The following is a 21813-nucleotide window of genomic DNA, read 5'->3' on the forward strand; positions in this document are numbered from 1 at the left end:
GAAAATCAGATTTAATTTTGTGCATATGTGGGCTCCGTAGGACTATGAGGCCCACAGGACAGTCAGGTAAAATAGGGTATATGTGTCATCCTGGACTAAGGAGAAGGGGGTAGGGGTCTGGGACTTCAAAGGGAAGGAAGGCAATTCACAGGAAGATGAAAAAGAGCAAATGTTTGTAAACAAACGATTGCTGGGCCAAACAGAAACAGTGGGACACAGAGGGAAATTTTAACAGACTTTGCTAGGTTCCTCCCTGCCCTCCACACCTAGTTCATATTATGCTGTAGTTATCCGTGGTGATATCTCCCTTCCTAGAACAGGTCCTCTATGTAAATTCTTTTAGGCAGTTAGAGGAGAGCTCAAAAGTTCTTCCTGAGGCTTTGGGGCCTTGATTGTTTTCAGCTCAAAATAATCCGCATGCCAAAGTGGCACATCTTGGGATGGCCTGCCCTGAACCCCATCAGTAGTTGTGAGATTTTGGCGAATCACCTCTCCTTTCTGGGGCTCAGTCTCATCTGTAAAATGAGGGCTCTGACTAGACCATAGTTTCTCAAACTGAGTTTTGGAAGTCTAACTCTTTTCAAATATGGGTATTTGGTGAGGGAAGGTGAATATATAATAAAAGAGGTACCTGGTGGTAAAAAGACAAGGAGTGGTACATCAGACAATGGGATATTATTCAACACTAAGAATAAATGAGATGGGACTTCCCTTGTGGTCCAGTGGCTAAGACTCTGCACTCCCAATGCAGGGGGCCCAGGTTCGATCCCTGGTTAGGGAAATAGATCCCACGTGCTGCAACTAAGAGTTCGCATGTTGCAACTAAAGATCCCGCATGCTGCAACTAAAGATCCTGAATGTCGCAATGAAGATCCCACATGCCGCAATGAAGATCCCGCACATGGCAACGAAGATCCCGTGAGCCACAACTAAGACCCAACGCAGCCAAATAAATAAATAAATATTTTTAAAAATGTTTTTAAAAAATAAATAAAAATAAGTGAGCTGTCTAGCCATGAAAAGACATGGAGGAAGCTTAATGCATATTACTAAGTGAAAGAAGCCAATTGAAAAGACTACATACTGTATGATTCCAACTATATGACATTCTGGACAAGGAAAAACTATGGAGACAGTAAAAAGATCAGTGATCTCCGGAGGTGGGGGTGGGGACAGATGAACGCAGAGCACAGAGGACTTTTAGGGCAGTGAAAATACTCTGATTGTTATTATAATAACAGATACATGTCATCATACATTTGACCAAACCCATAGAACGCACAACACCAAGAGTGAACCCTAAGGTCAACTATGGACTCTGGGTGGTGATGTGTCAACCAACGTACATTCATCAATTGTAACAAATGTACTAATACTATGGTGGAGGATGTTGGTAATGGGGGAGGCTATGCATGTGTGTATCTTCCTCTCAATTTTGTTGTAAACCTAAAACTGCTCTAAAAAATCAAGTCTATTAAAAAAAAAGAACCACTGGGCTGAATAAGTGTTTCTAATTATAATATAATATTTCATGATTCTATGAAATCCAATTTGTGTTCATGGAATCTGCTTTAAAAGGAACCAGGGTGTTTGCTATTTAAGACAACTCCACTTCCAGTTAACTTTGGTGAATTGAACACATGCACTTAGCTCCTTCCTGAGACCCCACAAAAAAGACAGTAAAGGAATTAAAAGGCCAAACACCATGAGGACAAAGGAAATGGGAAGAGAGGCTACAACAGGCAAGACAACACCCTCCCCCTACCTACCTCGAACAAAATGTGGAAACTAGAAAATGGATAAACGAGTAGTAACTAATTTAGCAGACTAGAGAAAGCTGAAACCTAAGGAAGCTATTTGTACTGCAAACCCCAAAAGTCTCAAGAATTAAATGTACCAGGTATCTCTGAAAATGGGAGTATGCAGTTGGAATCAGGATGATTGATTGAACATATTTATAAGGAGCAGCTAGTTCCCAGATCCCTTCCTCCATCTGAGTAAAGGATGAGACACTTAAACCAACCATGAGATGACATTCTGAAACTAGGGATTAAGTTAAAGTCTGCATTCTGATCATTGAGACCTCCGGGCCCTTTCCTTGGCTCAGTTCCCCAAAATACTGGCAGCCAAAGTTTACACACTCCAAGTTGGAGATTGGAAGACTCTGCTCTGGGAAACTGACTGAACCCAGAGAAATAAAACAGAGATTATACTGGAAAAAATAGGCGGTTGGTCAAATTATGTAGGGTCTTGTAGGTCATATTAGAGTTTTTGGATTTTAGCCTTAGGGCTGGGAAATCACCCAAGGGTTTTAAGAAACAGAACAGCAAGATCAAGTTTGCATTTTTAAATGATTCAAAAGGAGCTAGTGTGGATGTTCAAAGACAGAGGACTCTGGACCACGTATTGGCCAGTTTCAATCATGTTAAAACACAGTTGCTTACTTTCCCTTTCCATCTTCCCTTCCAAGCTTGGAGGAGTCAGTGGCAGTGAAGAGAGCTGCCACGTGGAGACACATCAGTGGTATGCCTGCTGGTGCCTGAGGATATAGTGCTAGGGAGGGATACAGGAGGTGCTGTATGGAGGGATGTCAGTATTATCCCCAGTGGCACCCAAGGGCATGGGATGGTAAGGGGGAGGAGAGGGGAGCTGCACAGAGATGCACTGGAGGTGTGCCTGTTAGTGCCCAAACATATGGGTTGTTGAAGCAGTACAGGATGCCACATTGAAGCACATTGGCAACGTGCCTGCTGATATCTGAGAATGCAGAGTGCTGGTGGCAGGGTGCAGGGGTGGTAGGTGGAGGAGAGAAGCTAGCGTATTTGCGAGACTGGTTATATTAATTGAGCAAATAAGTGAGGATTATATTGAAGATAATAAACACCAGGTTTCTTACTGTTGGAGAATATAGAAAAATCATGGAAAGGAGCAAGACCAGACTGAACCCCAAGATTCTGAGTTGAAATTGGAGGTTTTGATATGAACCCATGTTTTTTAACATTTATACTCAGAGAGATGGGGAAATGTATTTATCTATGTGTGTGTGTGTGTGTGTGTGTGTGTTTATTCTAGGCCCTCTTACAGACTAGCTCTATCTATAAGAGGACCTAGAGACAATGACAGCCTGGTAGCAATGAGCACACCAAGTACCCAGATCATGGTTTATATGTACCACCTTCCACCAAAGAAAATGCGCAAAAAATAATGGCAACATGTCAAAAGAATGCAGCTACCACCTTGGAAGAGGCTCCCAATAGTCAAATGTGGGACAGTTTGAGCATCAAAATAAATAATGATAGTCATGGATTACAACCGATTATGTAAAATTGGAATCCATGAGTCCATATTGATATAAACAAATGAATAAACAAATGGGGAATGGGGCAGACTGTATTTTACAAAGAAGCCCACCACAATATATTCTATCCTACATGCCATTCTTACAATGTGATGTTAACAACTTTCCCACTGAGTGGTAAATGCTATGTCCCCTCCCCTTGAACCTGGGTGGATAATTGTAACTTCTTTAAACGAGAGAGTACAATGAAAGTGAAGCCCTGTGACTTCTGAGGTTGTATCAGAAAAAGGCCAAGCACTTTCCCCTTACTCTCTTGGGATGCTTGCTGTTGAATCTCAGTCACAGTGCTGCAGTGGAAATCAAGCAGCCACATGGAGAGGCTTCATGTAGTGGTTCAGGCTGACCAACTGAGGTCCCAGCCAAAAGGCAGCACCACCTTGTCAGCCACGTGAGTGAGCCACCTTGGAAGTGGATCCTCCAGACCCAGTCGACTGCACTGGTTGATACATCACCTTGCCCAGATGCAGATTCCTGAACTAGATCAATGATTATTGTTTTAAACTACTAAGTTTGAGAATATTTTGATACACAGCAACAGATAGTTGGAACAGGAGAGAATCCTGTTTTTTCTTTATAGTAGAATGCCAACTGATAAATGTAGAAAGATTGATGGAACTAGAAAATCACTATTTGGCCACCATGACAAATAGTGGTTGATTCAGGAGGCTAAGGGTGGCTGGTGGAGGATGGATGAGGAACAAGACGTTGGCATAATCTGGGAATATCTCCCCACAAAATGCTAGTTACAAAAAGAAAAAAGTAGTGTCTTTATGGTGGTGAAACCTGCAGACACCAACATGACCAGGTGATCAAGGTTAATGGTACCAGTGACAGGACAGGTTGGCATTGTGTGCCCTCTGATGTGATGCACTGAGAAGAAAACATGGCCTGTGTCTAGTCCTAAGGAAACATGTGGGTCATCCTACAAAATGTAAAACCAGAAGTTTCTAAAACTGCTAAGGACATGAAAGATAGGAAAGACTATGGAACTATTTCAAATTGGAGGTCCCTGGGGACTTCCCTGGCAGTCCAGTGGTTAAGACTCCACCTCCCACTGTAGGGGGTGCAAGTTTGATCCCTGGTCCGAGAACTAAGATCCCACACACTGCGCAGCATGGCCAAAAAAAAAAAAAAAAAAAAATCAAATTGGAGGAGCCTGAAAGATATGACAACTCAATGCAACACATGTTCCTGGATGGAATCCTGGACCAGAGAGGAAAATGAAACATTGCTGGGTCAGTCTGGGGACTATAGAGGGAGAAAGAGAGCAAGTGAGCACAAATGCAGTGAAATGTTAACACTTAGGAAACTAGATGAAAGGGATGTGGAAGTTCTTTGTACTGCACTTGTGACTTTTCTGTAGGTTTGAAAACATTTCAAAATACATTATTTTTCAAAACCACACAATTGCTTATTTTACCAAACCATTTCAGATCAAAGGCTCATTGCTTAATTTCAACCTCTCAACCAATTGTATTCGTCAGGGCAAAGAGGTAAAGATATGGTACGCCTAACCCCAAACCACAGGTATGCAAATCACATTGCTAACCAGGCCCCAATTCATCAACTAATTCATCAACATTTCCATGCCCAGTGCTGCATCAGCTCTCTCCAGTCCAACTGAGACAGCAGGGTTTGCAGACTTCACTTCCAATGTCACAGGTGCTCATTGCACAAAACAGCCCCACCCCTGCTGTGATGTAACAAAGAGGTACTCCTTTGTGGTAATAGTCTTTATCTGTCATCTGTAAGTCTTTGGCAAAAATGTAACACATCTCTTCAATGTCCCTCTGATTTATTTTCTGCATCACTCTTCCTCTGTCACCTCATTCTCTGCTCCTGCTGGCCTGATGGCTTAGGGGGTAGTTTTGAGGCTCGCTCTGCTCGATTAGCATCCTACATGTAGGGTCTTCCCTGTCTTCCCCCCAAAGTGTCCTGCCCCTCAAACACATAAGGTTTTTTTTGTTTTTGTTTTTTTATAAATTTATTTATTTTATTTATTTATTTTTGGCTGCGTTGGGTCTTCATTGCTGCACGCAGGCTTTCTCTAGTTGCAGTGAGCCGGGGGCTACTCTTTGTTGCCGTGCGCAGGCTTCTCATTGCAGTGGCTTCTCTTGCTGTGGAGCATGGGCTCTAGGCGCGCGGGCTTCATTAGTTGTGGCATGTGGGCTCAGTAGTTGTGGCTCACGGGATCTAGAGCGCAGGCTCAGTAGTTGTAGCGCACGGGCTTAGGTGCTCCATGGCATGTGGGATCTTCCCGGACCAGGGACAAACCCGTGTCCCCTGCATTGGCAGGTGGATTCTTAACCACTGCGCCACCAGGGAAGCCCAAACACATAAGTTTTACAACAGGGATATCCAAACAGTAACTATATGAAAGAACTTAGATAATATGAATAATTATAGAATACAGATTAAACCACAATGTGGTTGTCATTAATTGTAAATTAGTAGTCTTCATGGCAGCATGATGGTAATATATATTGAGGATCATGAAAATATTCATGCCTTGTGTCATGCATTTTGATATAATAACCCTACTTTTAGAACTTTTCCCAGAAAGATTATTCAGAAGCTAAAGAGTATTATTTGTGATAATGAAAAGATGCAAATAATATAAATGTGTGGTATTCATGTCTTCTTTCAACAAATATTTACTGAGAACCTGCTATGAACCAAGTATACAATAGAACAGAGTCACGTTTAAATATTATGATAAATTGACACAATGAAATATTACATTACTGTTAAAATACTGAGTAGAAAAGAAATGTTCATAGGAAAACGTTCATGAAAATGTAAAGTAGAACACAAAATTTTATTTATTTTTAAAGCAGCATTATTTTTTAATGTTTCTTTCTTATATTATTTATTTATTTATTTTGGCTGCACCGGGTCTTAGTTGCGGCACACAGGATCTTCGTTGCGGCATGTGGGATCTTTACTTGCAGCAAGCAGACTTCTTAGTTGTGGAATGTGGGATTTAGTTCCCCGGCCAGGGATAGAACCTGGGCATTGGAAGCATGGAGTCTTACCCACTGGACCATCAGGGAAGTCCCAGACACAAAACTTTATAAACACTATGCAAAGCTGTATACAAACTGTAAATTATAATAAATCCAGAAACTTCATTAGATGTGTAAGTATCTCATTTAAATGCTCACAGAAACTAGTATTATTGCCCCCATGGTACAGATTAGGAAACTGAGGCTCACAGGGATTATGAAAATACAATACTAGAATGTTAGTTCCAGAAGCTAATGTTTTTGTCTGTCTTGCATCCCCAGTGCCTAAAACAGTGCCTCGCATACAGCAGACACTCAATAAATAGTTCTTGACTATCTGAACTGACTGAGCCATGATTTGGACACAGTGTCCCTATCTGAAATAAGAACTTCACTCAAATAAGCTAGACCCACCAGGACCATGGGGGAGTGAGTACAGAAATGGGTTTAGGTAGCTTGAGTCCTTCCTTGTGTCGTGAGGGCCTCACGGCCAGGTCTCTCCTTTCCTTTCTCGTTTACTGCCTGCCCTCTGGTGGAGTTACTAAGGAGTAGCAGGAGTCAAGGAAAAAAGGGCCAGAGTCATCACTGATTGGACAGATTACCTATGTCTTATCTATATGTAATTAACATCCAGTTTTGTCTGTTTCTTTGTGGTATGGAGACAGCTACACAGATTTTCACCAAATTTGCAGGCTATGTTTAGGATGGTGTGATTTAGAATGCATTGTATTGACAAAACTAACTTTGGGGACCCTGGAGGGTGCCTTGGTTATTTTTTCCTTTCTTAGTGAATTATGTGGCCCATAATTTGAAAGGTTTGTATGAGTTAAGAAATGTACACCTTATGAATTTTGCTAAAATAAAATGTCATGGATGAAGAGGACATTCCAAAATTGCATTAGTTTTTCAAATTTATTAATTTTAATTTTGTTTTTCCTCTGAACACAAAGAAATTAAATACCACAAAATCCACACCAAAGATTTGTAATAAATATTAGCTTCACGTCACCAAGAGCATTTTAAATGAGAATTTTAAGAGAGATGGAAACCCAATTTGAAAGGCATACCCATGTGAGGGCCAGTTGGAAAGATAGGCTCTTTCAAGGGCACATGAAAGTGCAATGAGAAGAATGCTTGGTGGGTGATCAGGAGTCATGTTCTTTCACAGGCAGTTGAAACCAAAGTCCAGTTCAAAGAGACACTTGGCCACTGATCAGGAGATATGTGAGCTGTGAATTCAGATGCTTCTGCTAGAGAAAATAGTGCCTTTAAATTTGAGCTCCAAATCAATTATGCCAAGGAATCTACACCAGTTCCATGTCTGGAATCTGAAAGGAGAGCCTAAATGTTCCAATGAAAAGGTCGTGTCGGAGCCAATTACTAAGCCCCCAAAATTGCTAAAATCTTTATTAATGAAGCAGCATTCAGAATTCCAAGATCTTTAAGATAATATCAGAGCTTAAACTGTATATTTCCATGGGGTGCAGTAGAGATGAATCAGTATTTAACTCCCCCAAACCACCCGTTCCCTCAAACTACCCCTTCATCTTTTAAATGCCTGAAATACTGAGTATCTTTCGCCTCATGGCTATTAATAAATCACAAGCACAGATGCTTCAAATAATCAACGTTGTTTTGTGATGGAGCTACTTCTCATACAGGCAACACAATGTACTGTGTTCCTGAGTGGTTAGCAACAGGGATCTACTCAAACCTCACCAGAATATAACAATACATATGACGTCCAAAGAAACTCATTACAAAGTTAAAAATTATTACAGCTCTGAACTAAATATTTCAGTTAGAGAAAAGTATTACAATTCCAACATTCACGTTTTTATTGTTTCTATTAAACTTTATTTAATGGTAGTTAATAATTAACTCTCAGTGAAGCACTGGGAGTTTCCTAGAGTCTCTTTCTTTTCTGGCACCTAAAATGAAGGCGTGTAGAGTTAACCCCGGGTTTTCTCTCTTATTGACAAAAAGAGATCAGCCTGTTAAGCACTTGGAAAGCCCTCCCCTCTGACTAGCACAGTGCTTGAAAAATAGTAAATACTTAATAAATATCTGCTGAATGAATGAATGAATCACCTTTACTATATGAATTGGGGATTTTTGGTTGTGAATAACAAAATCCAATTCTGGTTAACTTAGGGAAAAAAGAGGGATTTAATTGAAGGATAGATACAGGGGAGCAAACAGGTTTAAGAAAAGGCTGGCGAACCAAGCTCTCCAGAAACTAGGGCAGAAACCAGGCAACTCCAGAAGGTGTTGTGCAAGAACTGCTTAGCATTTTGTCTAGTCTCTATCACTCTACTCACTAGCCAAATCCAAGTGGAAGCTTCTAACTGACCCAGCTTGGGTCCACATCACTGCTCCTGAGCTAGGAGAGGACAAGGTATCTTTAATATTCCTGCCAGACTTTATCTGTTACATATAGAGAGAATTTCTCAAAATGAAATTGACGTCCTCTGGCCAAAAGTAGGTAGAATGGATGCAGGAAAGGAAGGAGAAAGGAATAAAGTATTTTTCTAAGGGCTAAGTAAGAAAGTACTTAGGAAGAAAGTACTTAAAAAGTAAGGTCTTAATAAGAAAAAGTACTAAGTAATGTTTTTAAGTATTGCCCTAGAGGTCAGGCCTCCTGGGACTCTCTATGGGGGACAAGTCATTGACCCCAAAACAGGGAAATTGCATTCAAAGGGATATTAAAGCGAAAGGGGCTTTTGCTATCCAGTATCAATATAATGCAAGGAACTGAGAGGAGGTTTCATTGCTTCAGAAGAGTTGATACACTATAAAATGTAGGCAGGTACAATGACCTTCACCATGTGCATTCTCAGTAGGGATACTGAGTAGACAAGAGGCTGTGACCTGAAAGACCTAGTCATAGTTTGTAACTCATTTAATGATCTTTATTTAGTAAGACTTAACCACTCTTGGGCTTTAACTTACCCATCACCAAAATGAGGTTAATAATACTTGCTTCACCCACTGTATTAGTCAGGGCTTGCGGGAGAAACAGAACCGAGAGAGAGAGAGAGAGAGAGAGAGAGAGAGAGAGAGAGAGAGAGAGAGAGAGAGAGAGAGTGTGTGTGTGTGTGTGTGTGTGTGTGTGTGTGTGGGGAGAGAGAGAGAGAGAGAGAGAGAATGAATGACAGAGAGAGATTGATTATAAGGGACTGGCTCATACCATTACGGAGGCTGAGAAGTCCTAGGACCTGCAGTTGGTGAGCTGGAGACCCAGGAGACCTGAAGGTGTAGCTCCAGTCTGAAAGTCAGCAGGCTCAAAACCCAAGAAGAACCAGTGTTTCAGTTTGAGTCAAAAGGTAGGAAAAAACAGATGTCCCAGCTCAAAGGCTCAGGCAGGAGGAGTTCTATGTTACTCACACAAAGGTCAGCCTTTTTATTCTATTCAGGCCTTCAATTGATTGGGTGAGGCCCACCCACATTAGGGAGGGCAGTTGTTTGTTTCTGTTTCTCTGGAGAATGCTGACTAATACAGATTTTGGTACCAAGAAGTGTGGTACCTCTGTAACAACTACCTAAAATGTGGAAGTGGCTATGGAACTGGGTAATGGGTAGAGACTGGAGGAGTTCTGAGGTGCAGACTAGGAAAGGCCTAGATTGCCTTAAAGGGACTGATGGTAAAAATAAAGGCGATTCTGGGGAGAGCTCAGAAAGAAAAGAGGAGAGCTGGAGAGAAAGCCTCCATCTTATTAGAGAACACATAAATATTCATGAACAGAATGTTAGTAGAAATATTATTAAAGTTCATGGTGTTGAGGTCTCAGAAGGAAAGCAAGAAACAGGTTATTGGAAACTAGAAGAAAGGTGATCTCTGTTATAAAGTGGCAAAGAATCTGGCTGAATTGTGTTCTACTGTTCTGTGGAAGATAGAATTTATGAACAATGAAATTGGCTATATAATTGAGGAGATTGCTAAGAAAAATGTTGGAGGTGTGGCCCAGGTCCTCCTGACTGCTTATAGTAAAATGTGAGAGGAGAGGGAAATTGAAGAAGTTGTTAAACAAAAAGGAATCAGAACTTAAATATTTGGAAAATTCTCACCCTGCTCATATTGCAAAATATGAAAATGGATGTTCTGAAGAGAACATGTACGGCGTGCCTAGACTATCACTCAATAAAGAGATGTTGGGATTAGACAAGCAGAAACACTGCCAGTTCCCACTGAAGGGGGAGAGAGGCTTCAAAAAGAAAGAAGGCCGGGCTTTCCTGGTGGCACAGTGGTTGAGAATCTGCCTGCTAATGCAGGGGACATGGGTTCGAGCCCTGGTCTGGAAAGATCCCACATGCCGCGGAGCAACTAGCCCCGTGAGCCACAACTACTGAGCCTGTGTGTCTGGACCCTGTGCTCCGCAACAAGAGAGGCCGTGACAGTGAGGGGCCCATGCACCGCGATGAAGAGTGGCCCCTGCTTGCCGCAACTAGAGAAAGCCCTCGCACAGAAACGAAGACCCAACACAGCCAAAAATAAATAAATAAACAAATGTGAGGTTTAAAAAAAAAAAAAAAATTATAAAAAAAAAAAAGAAAGAAGGCCGTTGAACTTCTTGAGTTCTATAGGGTGGGATCATAGAGCTACCTGACTGTGAAACATGTGTTATCCCTCCACAGAAGAGAAGAATGGCTAGAGATCATAAGGGCCACCACTCCCACCACAGTCCCAGGGGACAAACTTGATTCCTCCTCAGTTTTTGAGGGTAGGCCCACCTCTCAAGTTTCAACAGACCAGGTTGCCACAACCTGGAGCAGAGCCACAGGGGCTGGAACACCACCCAGCAGAGCTTCATGGGTGAGAACACCACGTAGGGCCATGGGAACAACACTGCAAACCCCAGTTGGTCTGGATGGCAGGCTTATTTTCAAACCTCAAGGTCTAATGGAATTTGCTAGCTTTCAGACCTGCTTGGGACCTGCCACTCCTTGCTTCTTTCCTATTTCTTCCTCTTGGAATGGGAATGTCTGTCCTATGCCTGTCCCACTGTATTTTGGAAGCACATAACTTGTCTAGTTTCTCAGGTTCACAGCTGGAAAGGAATTTTGCCTCAGGATGCTCATACCTAGCCTCACCCATATCTGATTTAGATGAGATTTTGGAATTTAGAGTTGATGCTGAAATGAGTTAAGACTTTGGGGGCTATTGAGGTAGGATGAATATATTTTACAAGTGAGAAGGACATGAATTTGGGGGGACAAAGAATGGAATATCATGGGTTGAATGTTTGTGTCCCTCAAATTCTTATGTTGAAACCCTAACCCTCAGGGTTGCTGTACTTGGAGATGGGGCCTCTAAGGAAGTAATTAAAGTTAAATAAGGTCATAAGATAGGGCTTTGATCTGATAGCATTAGTGTCCTCATAAAAAGAGACACCAGAGAGTTCTTTCTCTCTCTCTCCCCATGCACACACCTAGGAAAGGCTGGGTGAGCACAGAGGAAGAAGGCCGCCCAAAGGGAAAGTCCACATCAGACACCTACCCTGCTGGTACCTTGATCTTGGATTTCCAGTCTCCATAACTATGATAAAACAAACTTCTGTTGTTTAAGACACCAAGTCTATGGTATTCTGGTTTGGCAGCCCTAGCAAACAAATACACCCACCATGAAAAATGTTGAGACAATCAAATAATTTAAGAGATACAAAAGTGCCTTGTGGGGAAAATAGTTAAAATAACTGCATAGGTATAAATATCATTGTTTTTATGTCTATAATTCAAATAGAATAGGCTACACTGACCATCAGTTGTTACAGAGGAATCTCTGAAAGACCTAAGTGTGAAAGACGACTACATTTTCAATGTTATTATCAAAATATGTACAGGGAACATTTCAAATCAGTGGGGAAAGCATGAATTATTCAATGAATTGTGTGGGACCATTTGAAAAAAATAAAGTTAAACTCCCACTTTATGCTAAACATATAAAAATTCTACTTTTAAAATCTACATTTTATAAAAGCTCAATAAGATTAGAGGGAAATGTTGAAAACATTTTTATAATCTTGGGATGGAAAATATCTTCTTAAGTTTCAAATTCAGAAGCCATAATGGAAAATATTAACAGATCATGCTATGTAAAAATTTTCAAATTCTGTACAGCAAAAAATAATGCAAACAAATGTAATGGACAAGCAACAGACAGGGAGAAAATATTTGCAGCATATAAAGCAAAGGATAAATATCCACCAAATATAAAGAGTTTCCACAAATTAATAAAACACCAACTATACAATAGAAATATAGTCAAAAGATGTAAACAGGCAATTCTTTTCATTAGAGGGTTTTTAATACAGTCACAATGTTGTGCAACCATCACCACTATGCAAATCCCAGAACACTTCATCATCCCAATAAGTAACCCATTCCTCTCTACCCCAAGCCCCTTGCAACCATTAATCTACATTCTACATAAATCCACAATCTACATAAATCAGGGATCCCCAACCCCAGGGCCACAGACCAGTACCGGTCTGAGGCCTGTTAGGAACCAGGCCACACAACAGGAGGTGAGCAGCGGGCGAGCAAGCGAAGCTTCACCCGCCGTTCCCCGTAGCTCCCCATCCCTCACATTACTGCCTGAACCAGTGCTCACATTACCCTCTGAACCATCCCCCCACCCCAGGTCCATGGAAAAGTTGTCTTGCACAAAACCCGTCCCTGGTGCCTAAAAGGTTGGGGACCGCTGACATAAATGTATGGATTTACCTATTCTGGATATTTCATGTAAATTAAATCATACAATGTGTGACCTCTTGTGTCTGGCTACTTTCACTGAGCATAATGTTTTTAAGGTTCATCCACATTGTATTATGTATCAATACATACATCATTTTTATGGCTGAAATATTCCTATTGTATGGATATACCACATTTTTTCATCTATTCATAAGTTGATGGACATTTGGGCTGTCCAAAAACACAAGTTTTTGTGTGAACATATATTTCTAAATCTCTCAAAGATATACCTAGGAGTGGAATTGCTGGGTCATTTGGTAATTCTGTTTAATTTACTGAGGAGCTGGCAAACTGTTTTCAACAGCGGCTGTACCATTTTAAGTTCCCACCAACAATGTATGAACGTTCCCATTTCTCACATCCTTGCTACAACTTGTTATTTTCTCGGATTTGTTTGTTTGTTTGTTTTTATATAGCTATCCTAGTGGGTATAAAGTAGTATCCCATTGTGGTTTTGATTTGCATTCTCCTAAAAACTAATGATATCAAGCATCTGTTCATGTGCTTATTGGCTGTTTCCATATATTCTTTGGAAAAATGTCTATTTCTTTGCACATTTTAATTGGTTGTTTTTCTTTCTGTTGTCGAGTTGTAAGAGTTTTTATATATTCTGGATGCTTATCAGATATATGATTTCCAAATATTTTTTCTCATTCTGTGGATTGTCTTTTCACTTTCTTGGTATTATCCATTGCAGCATAAAAGTTTTTAATTTTTATGAAGTCCAATTTATCTCCTTTTTTTCTTTTGTTGCTTGTGCTTTTGGTATCATATTCAAATAACCATTGCCTAATCCAAGGTCACAAAGATTTACACCTGTGTTTCTTTCTAAGCATTTTATAGCTCTTACATTTAGGTCTTTGATCCATTTTGAGTTAACTTTTGTATATGTTTTAAGATAGGGGTCCAGTTTCATTCTTTTGTGTGTGTGTATCCAGTGGTCCCAGCGTCATTTATTGAAGACTATTTATTCTCCATTGAACAGTTTTGGCAGACTTGTCAAAAAGAATTGACCTTGGGCTTCCCTGGTGGCGCAGTGGTTGAGAATCTGCCTGCTAATACAGGGGACACGGGTTCGAGCCCTGGTCTGGGAAGATCCCACATGCTGCGGGAGCAACTGTGCCTGTGAGCCACAACTACTGAGCCTGCGCGTCTGGAGCCTGTGCTCCGCAACAAGAGAGGCCGCGATAGTGAGAGGCCCGCGCACTGCGATGAAGAGCGGCCCCCGCTTGCCACAACTAGAGAAAGCCCTCGCAGAGAAACGAAGACCCAACACAGCCAGAAAAATAAATAAATAAACAAATGTGGGTTTTAAAAAAAAAAAATTAAAAAAAAATGAATTGACCATAATGTATGGGTTTATTTCTGGATTCTCAAATCTATTCCTTTGGTCTCTATGTGTGTACTTATGACAGTACCACATTGTTAAGATTACTGTAGCTTCGTGGTTTTGGGTTTTTTTTAAGAGTTTTTAAAAATTTATTTTAAAATTTATTTTTCTTTATTTATTTTTGGCTGGTTGGGTCTTCGTTGCTGCACACAGGCTTTCTCTAATTACGGCGAGTGGGGTCTACTCTTCGTTGTGGTGCGTGGGCTTCTCATTGCGGTGGCTCCTCTTTGTTGTGGAGCACGGGCTCTAGGCGTGTGGACTTCAGTAGTTGTGGCACATGGGCTCAGGAGTTGTGGCTCATGGGCTCTAGAGCACAGGCTCAGGAGTTGTGGCACATGGGCTTAGTTGCTCTGCGGCATGTGGGATCTTCCCAGACCAGGGCTCAAACCCATGTCCCCTGCACTGGCAGACGGATTCTTAACCACTGCGCCACCAGGGAAGTCCTATCCTTCATTCTTTTAATATGAGAATGTTAATTAGAGAATATTAACATCCTCTAATATGGCATATTACATTGTTTAATTTTCATATGTTGAAACCACCCTTGCATACCTTGGATAAATTCCACTTGGAGTATAATCCTTTTAATATGCTGCAGGATTCAGTTTGCTAGTATTTTGTTGATGATTTTTACATCTGTATTCATAAGGGATATTAGTCTGTATTCTTCTTTTCAGTGGGATGTTTGTCTGACTTTGGTATCAGAGTAATACTGGCCTCATAGAAGGAGTTAGGAAGTGTTCTCTATTGTTCTATACTTTGGAAGAGTTTGAGAAGGGTTGTTGTTTCTTTCTTTAGTGACTTTTCTGAACTAATTTTGTAAGGTTTGTATTCTTTGTCATGTGTGGCCACTGAACTCCTTCTTCCATACACTTAGTGGTCAGCTAGTGATTTAACAGAGAATTCCTTAAATGCCTGGAACTACAGCAACAATCTCCTGGTCTGTGCAGAGGGCCTCTGTGTGTGTTGTGCTGAGCCATCAACTAGCTCAGGCACTTTACAGCTCTGCCTGACCTTCCCTCCCTGTTTCCAGATCCTCGAGGTGAGCCATAGGTGAGAGCTTACAACCTTCTCAGATCTTTCCTGAGCATCTGCACAGCCTTGGGCATACACGTGGCCTTGTAGATTCCCAGGAATACATAGCTTTTCAAAGGTCTTTTCCCCCAAAGCATCTCATTTCCCAGCCTCTCCTCCCAAGCTTTTCAGTTTCCTATTGTTTGCTACTACTGTTATCCCTTACTCCAGGGAGCAGCAGCTGAAAACACTTGCCTTTAAATATTTTCAACCAATATCCCCTGGGTAGCCACCTTAGCCCTGGGAAAGTTCCAAGTTAGGTAAAATTAACGCAAGCCTTTTGAGCTAATCCTCCAGGGAGATACCAGATAGGTCAAAATATTAACCACAGTTCTTTGAGAATAAGGTCTGTTCTACTTCCTCCAGTACTGGGTGCTTGTAACCAGGAATATGGGCTCTTGTTTTCAAGGCCACTGCCAAGCTTGGGGTAGGGAGTGGTACCAGGGTAAGCTTAAATGCCACAAATCTCTTACTGAGATTCAGATACAGTTTCTTGCTTAAGTATTCCCCTGGTTGTTGTAAGTATTTGTTTAGTTTTCAGAGTTCTGAAAAAGTTTATTCTGACGGCATTCACAGGTTTTTTCATTGTTTTTACGGAGGAATGGACTTTTGGAGTTCCCTGTTTTGCCATTTCAGTGATGTTTCAGGCAATTCTTTTTTTTTTTTTTTTTTTTTTTTTGCGGTACGCGGGCCTCTCACTGCTGTGGCTTCTCCCCTTGCTGAGCGCAGGCTCCGGACGCGCAGGCTCAGCGGCCATGGCTCACGGGCCCAGCCGCTCCACGGCATGTGGGGTCTTCCCGGACCGGGGCACGAACCCGTGTCCCCTGCATCGGCAGGCGGACTCTCAACCACTGCGCCACCAGGGAAGCCCTAAGGCAATTCTTAAGATGAAAAATAGGTGATCACTTGTCATGAATACCAGGTGTTCAACCTCACTAGTTATTAGTGAAGTGCTGATTAAAATGAAATTATCCTTGGTCTATTAGTTAGCAAAAACTAAGAAGATTGAGAATATCTAGTATTGACAGTAATGTGTGAGGAAATAGGCCCTCACATGCTATTGGTGGTATATGAAATAATAACTTTTAGCGTGTAGTTGGTAATAATCTCTCAGATTTTTCAATGTGAATTCCTTTTAACTCAGTAATTCCACTTCAAGGAATTTAGCTTATGGATTCACTCACATGCATAAAGATATATTTACAGGGATGTTTTTTGCAAGATTGTAATAGTGAAAATCTGAAGGCAAACAGGGGTGCCCAATAGGGGAGTGGTTAAGTAAATTATGGCGTCACAGACCCTGCAATATATACCCTATGGTGACAGAAATTCCAACCTAACATCATCGGCAATTGGCTTCTTCCTCTGCCCAAATCTCAGATGGGGAGGCCAAATATTCTTATCTTATAGTGTCAGGGGGGAGGGTGAGAGGATTTGGGACTTGGAGGGGAGAGCAAAATCAGACAGCAAAATAGCCATGTAGAGGGAAATGGGGCATTGAAGATGAGTCCCTTGTCTCCACTATTGTTCTGATTCGATATCCTCAGATTTAGCCCATGAAAGCAAGTAATAAACCAAGATGTGTAGTATAATCCCATTTCATGTGTGTGTACTGCATACATGTATATGTATTTATGTATGTATGTAAATTCATTTTAATAGAAGTGGATGGAAACACACAAACTAATAACCATAGCTACCTCTAAGAAGAGAAATGGGGGAATGGGGAAGGAATGAAGGACTCTCACATTTTACTCTATGTAACTCTATGTTATTTGAACCTTTAGAACAGCAGTGAATTCAGCTCACTAAAAAAAATCATCTAGTTCAAAAACTTGTTTAAGATAAGCTTTTAGACAACATTAACACACATTGGGATGGGGGAAATCAGTAGTAGCCCCATTACTCTAGCAGCAACAAGCATAATTAGAGAATGCCAGAGCCCAGCATGAATTTATAGATCACAACCTCAAGAGACGCGACTCGCCCAAGTTGACATAGTGAGTTAGTGACAAAGTTAAGTGTACAACCCAGGTCTCCTCAATGCCATAGGAAAACTGTATTCGAAAACCAGAAAGAAAACTGGAAATGACAGTAGGAACCAGTGAACCACTAAATCTGAGACGTGTGCTACCCAGTCCTCCACTCTCAGCGAACAGGGAAAGAGAGAAGGACAGAGGCTTGTTATGACACCATGGAATGCATCAGGTTGGAGGTGTGAAAAAAAAAAAGAAGAGGCTGTGCATTTTGCCTTCTCTGAGGCCTCCAGTGCTGGTACCTGTCACTTAGGATTCCCCCAAAGAGCTGTTTGACAATTAGAAAAGGAAATTAAGCACTTTAACGGTATCTACGGAGTCACCGACTCTAAAAGAGCCCCAATGCCATGTTTAGCTCTTCAAAGCAGCAGCAGTAACAAGCTGTTCTCTCTCTTCGAGGTATACCTTTTTACTAACTGTTTTACTCGGAGAAGCTAGGAGAGGGGTGGCAGAATCCAACTCTGGCTCATTTGAGTAAAAAGGGAATTTACTGGAATGGTCTGGTCGGTGGTACACTGGTAAATATTTAACAACCAGCTCTTCAGAACAACAACAACAAAAAATCTGACTCGTACGGTTTACTTATTTCCATCATATAAATACTCCCACCATGGCCAATTGCAAGCTACTGACGTGACATTATCTGGTTCCCAAAATTCCTGAAAAGTTAACAATAGGCCCTCAGAGCTGATAGGGAGAAGCTCACAGGATGGAAGGGAGACAGAAGAAGGTCAGCAACTAGGCAGTACCAGAGGGTCTTCATAGCAAGAACTACTCAACATCACTGTCGGGCCACCACCATATTAGCCTCTTTACGCAGACCTCTATACTGCCCCGACCACCTCTCATAGGCTTTATGCCCTGTAGGGAGAAAGTCACTCATTCACTTCAATATCCATAAACTATGCAATCCAAAACTAATGCTCATGGCCACACACTTACAGCTCAAAATACCCTTACTTCTGGGCCCCAGTTCATACTTGCAAGCCCCAACTTGCAAGGTCCCTTCCTGCTAGCTCCTAAGCTGTAGAAAACAAGTTTGTAACAAGAAATTGGGACAACATCTAAATTCAGGGTTTCTTACTGTTTTTTGTCTTTTTAAAACATTTGCTTATGGAAAACTCCCACACACATATAGAAAGTAGAGGGAAGAGTACAATGAACCCACGTTCTCAATAATCATCAACTTATGGCCAATTTTGTTCCATCTATATTCCAATTCTTTTTTTTATGGAAGAAAAGCATCACAAGAAAGATCAGAAGAGTGGTTAAGACTGTTACTTGGAATTGGAATAACCTGGTAAAATAATAATAGTTACAATTTTCAGCGTAACTATGGGTTAAGTGCTTTACATAAATTATCTTGTCAGATCTTCACGACAGCCCTGCTAGATTGGCATTATTATCTTAGTTTTTCAGATGAGGAAATTAAGGCTAGGAAAAGTTAAAAACTTGCCCAAAGTCAAAAAGCATTAGCAGAGTCAGAATTCAAACCTGGAAGGTTATAAACTATATTGTACCCAAAGTATTAATGGTGGTTGCCTCAGGATGGCAGAATTGTGGGATTTTACTCTCTTCTTTTTGCTCATTTTCCCTTATTTCTCTAGAATTAACATTCCTGGGCAGCATATCGGTGCAGGCACGCTGGTGGGCGCTAAGATGTTTTCTTTCACAGGTACAACTGGTTTACTGCCAGTGCATCCCTTTGAAGCAGTTTCAAGAAAATGCAATTAAGCAAGCTTCTGGACTTTTTTTGTGGGGTTTGTGAGGAGTAGAAGTGAGCTCAACAGTCATCATGGAGCTATTGCTATCATGTTCTCAAATGTGGTCTGAGCTCAGTGGACTACGTTCAGATAAGCATAGCATCCCAGCCAAAGAAAGAATCCCTCCAACTCTCTTCTGCACCAGTCTGTGTGCACGATTGAAACCAATGACAATTTGCCTCCAGAAGACTGACCAGGAGAGTGATTAGTATAGAAACCACGTTAATGGATCAATGACTAAGCACCTACTCTGTGCCAAGCCTTAAGGTATAGTTCCTGCTGTCAAAAAGCAGACTTAAAGTGGACCATGAAAAAGAGATGGCTCCAAGGTAGAGGGAAGGAACGAGGTCAAGCAGAGTCTGAAGCTTGTTTTAAACTCTTGAAAGGAATGTTGTATAAAAGAGGAATTGACTTATTCTACGTTATTCCAAAAGGCAGAATAATTCATACCTTGAGAACACAGCAAAATGTAGTCCACAGGGCTTCCCTGGTGGCGCAGTGGTTGAGAGTCCGCCTGCCGATGCCGGGGACGCGGGTTCGTGCCCTGGTCCGGGAAGATCCCACATGCCGCGGAGCAGCTGGGCCCGTGAGCCATGGCCGCTGGGCCTGCGCATCCGGAGCCTGTGCTCCGCAACGGGAGAGGCCACAGCAGTGAGGCCCGCATACTGCAAAAAAAAAAAAAAAATGTAGTCCACAAACAGCACTGGGAAGGGCTATAGTTGGAAATTTGCTAGGCCCCCTGTGATGGGATATACATAATTGAGGAAAGGTGAACTTCTGGATTGAGCTGAAGGTCTGGGGATAAACTAAGCTGGCAGACATGTGATGAACATCTCACTTCTGTCCACCGAGGATCTGCATCCCCTGCACTTCTTAGGATTCTGTTGTACTGCCAATCACAAGGATGCGCATGTGACCCAAGCTAGACCAACTTAACTCCCTCTTCTAGGAATCTGACTTAAGGGGAGACACATAAGTGCCGAAGGAGATGGGAGTTGTGTAAATCAATGACAGCGCTTCTAAAGATGTGGTTCATGAGTCCCCACTCAGAAGCTTCTGTGGTTTCTATCCTCTTAGTGCCTCATATGTGGGCTGCAGTGAGAACATGGTGAGAGCAAAAGTGTACCTCACTCAGGCCCCAGTTATCAAACCTGGAGGAGACTGGGTCTCAAGAAGAAGGCAGCTGCCCAGTTATCAGAAGTGGGACCTGAACTCGAGGCTGGCCCAGAAGCAAGAGTGACCTGAGGAAGAGTGTCAGAGTGCTGGCTTACCATCACCGACTTCCCTCTGGCCCGTGGTCAGGGTGGGTCCTAGAGCCTGGGACAGAGCTGACACTGTAGCTCAGGAACTGGATGATCCCCTAGTAAATGGTCCCAGCAGGGGGAGTGCATCAGTCAGGGTTTAATTCAAGAAGCAGAGGCGCTAGGAGTGGCCCTAGCCACTAGGAGCCACTATACCTACATATATATCCTGTATATATGTAGGTTATATGGGTTTGCTGCAGAGATTTGACATTATATAATTGTGAAAGCTGATTAAGCATTCTCTGGATCTCTATCAGGCTGTGGTCTTTGCATCGGATATTCCAGCTTGAAGTCCACAGGGCAGGCAGTTGGCAAGGGAAGATGGATGTAAAATGCAGCAGAGCAAGGACACGCTGAAACCCACGAGCACAAGCTGAAGCCCGGGAGGACAAACCAAAACCCACGTCAGTTCTGGTCACCACTGACTTTGGTAGTATGGGTGTCCTGAGAAACACACACACCTGTCCCAGGAGTTGGAGATGCTGAAGAGAGATCCGTGGGAAGGTAGGGCAGTGGCAGGCCCAGACTGCCTCATACCAACAAAGTGAGTCAACAGATGAACAACATGTATGAGCTACAAAATGGCTACTGCTTCATTTCCACCTTGCAAATGTCACACAAGAATCTGTCTTCCCTACACAAGGAAGGAAATTCTGGGAAAGGTAGTTCAGCTTAGCCGAATGAACTGCACAGTAAGGACAGAAGTAGAGGCTGGAAACCAGGAATGGCCTGATGGGTAGACTTCCGGCTAATAAATGTTACAGGAATAACTGTCAAACAACTTGAGTTATCTGATAATCGTTTTGACTATATCATAAGTCAGGAAGCTCCTCGTCTCTGGATGTATTCAAGTAGAGATTTACAGCCAAAATATTTGGAATACTTAAGACAGCTAGGATCCACACTTTGTTTTTAGAACAAAAAACGTCATTCGTCTGGTAGATGCATCGGAGGAGGTAAGACTTAAGAAAGGGAGACTAGGGACTTCCCTGGTGGTGCAGTGGATAGGACTCCATGCTCCCAATGCAGGGGACCCGGGTTCGATCCCTGGTCAGGGAACTAGATCCCACATGCATGCCGCAACTAAGGAGCCAGCGAACTACAATTAAGGAGCCTGTGAGCCGCAACTA

The 21813-nt window shown here is 42.0% G+C and overlaps 1 non-coding gene across 1 annotated transcript; it reads left to right on the top strand.

Moving 5' to 3' along the window:
* Nucleotides 1-708: 708 nt before the first annotated feature.
* On the top strand, nucleotides 709-781 carry TRNAG-CCC (transfer RNA glycine (anticodon CCC)). The gene has a single exon. It is a non-coding gene; the product is annotated as a tRNA-Gly (tRNA).
* The last annotated feature ends 21032 nt before the right edge of the window (nucleotides 782-21813 follow it).

This window comes from Tursiops truncatus, chromosome X (genome assembly GCF_011762595.2).
Source record: "Tursiops truncatus isolate mTurTru1 chromosome X, mTurTru1.mat.Y, whole genome shotgun sequence".
NCBI classification, from domain to species: Eukaryota; Metazoa; Chordata; class Mammalia; order Artiodactyla; family Delphinidae; genus Tursiops; species Tursiops truncatus.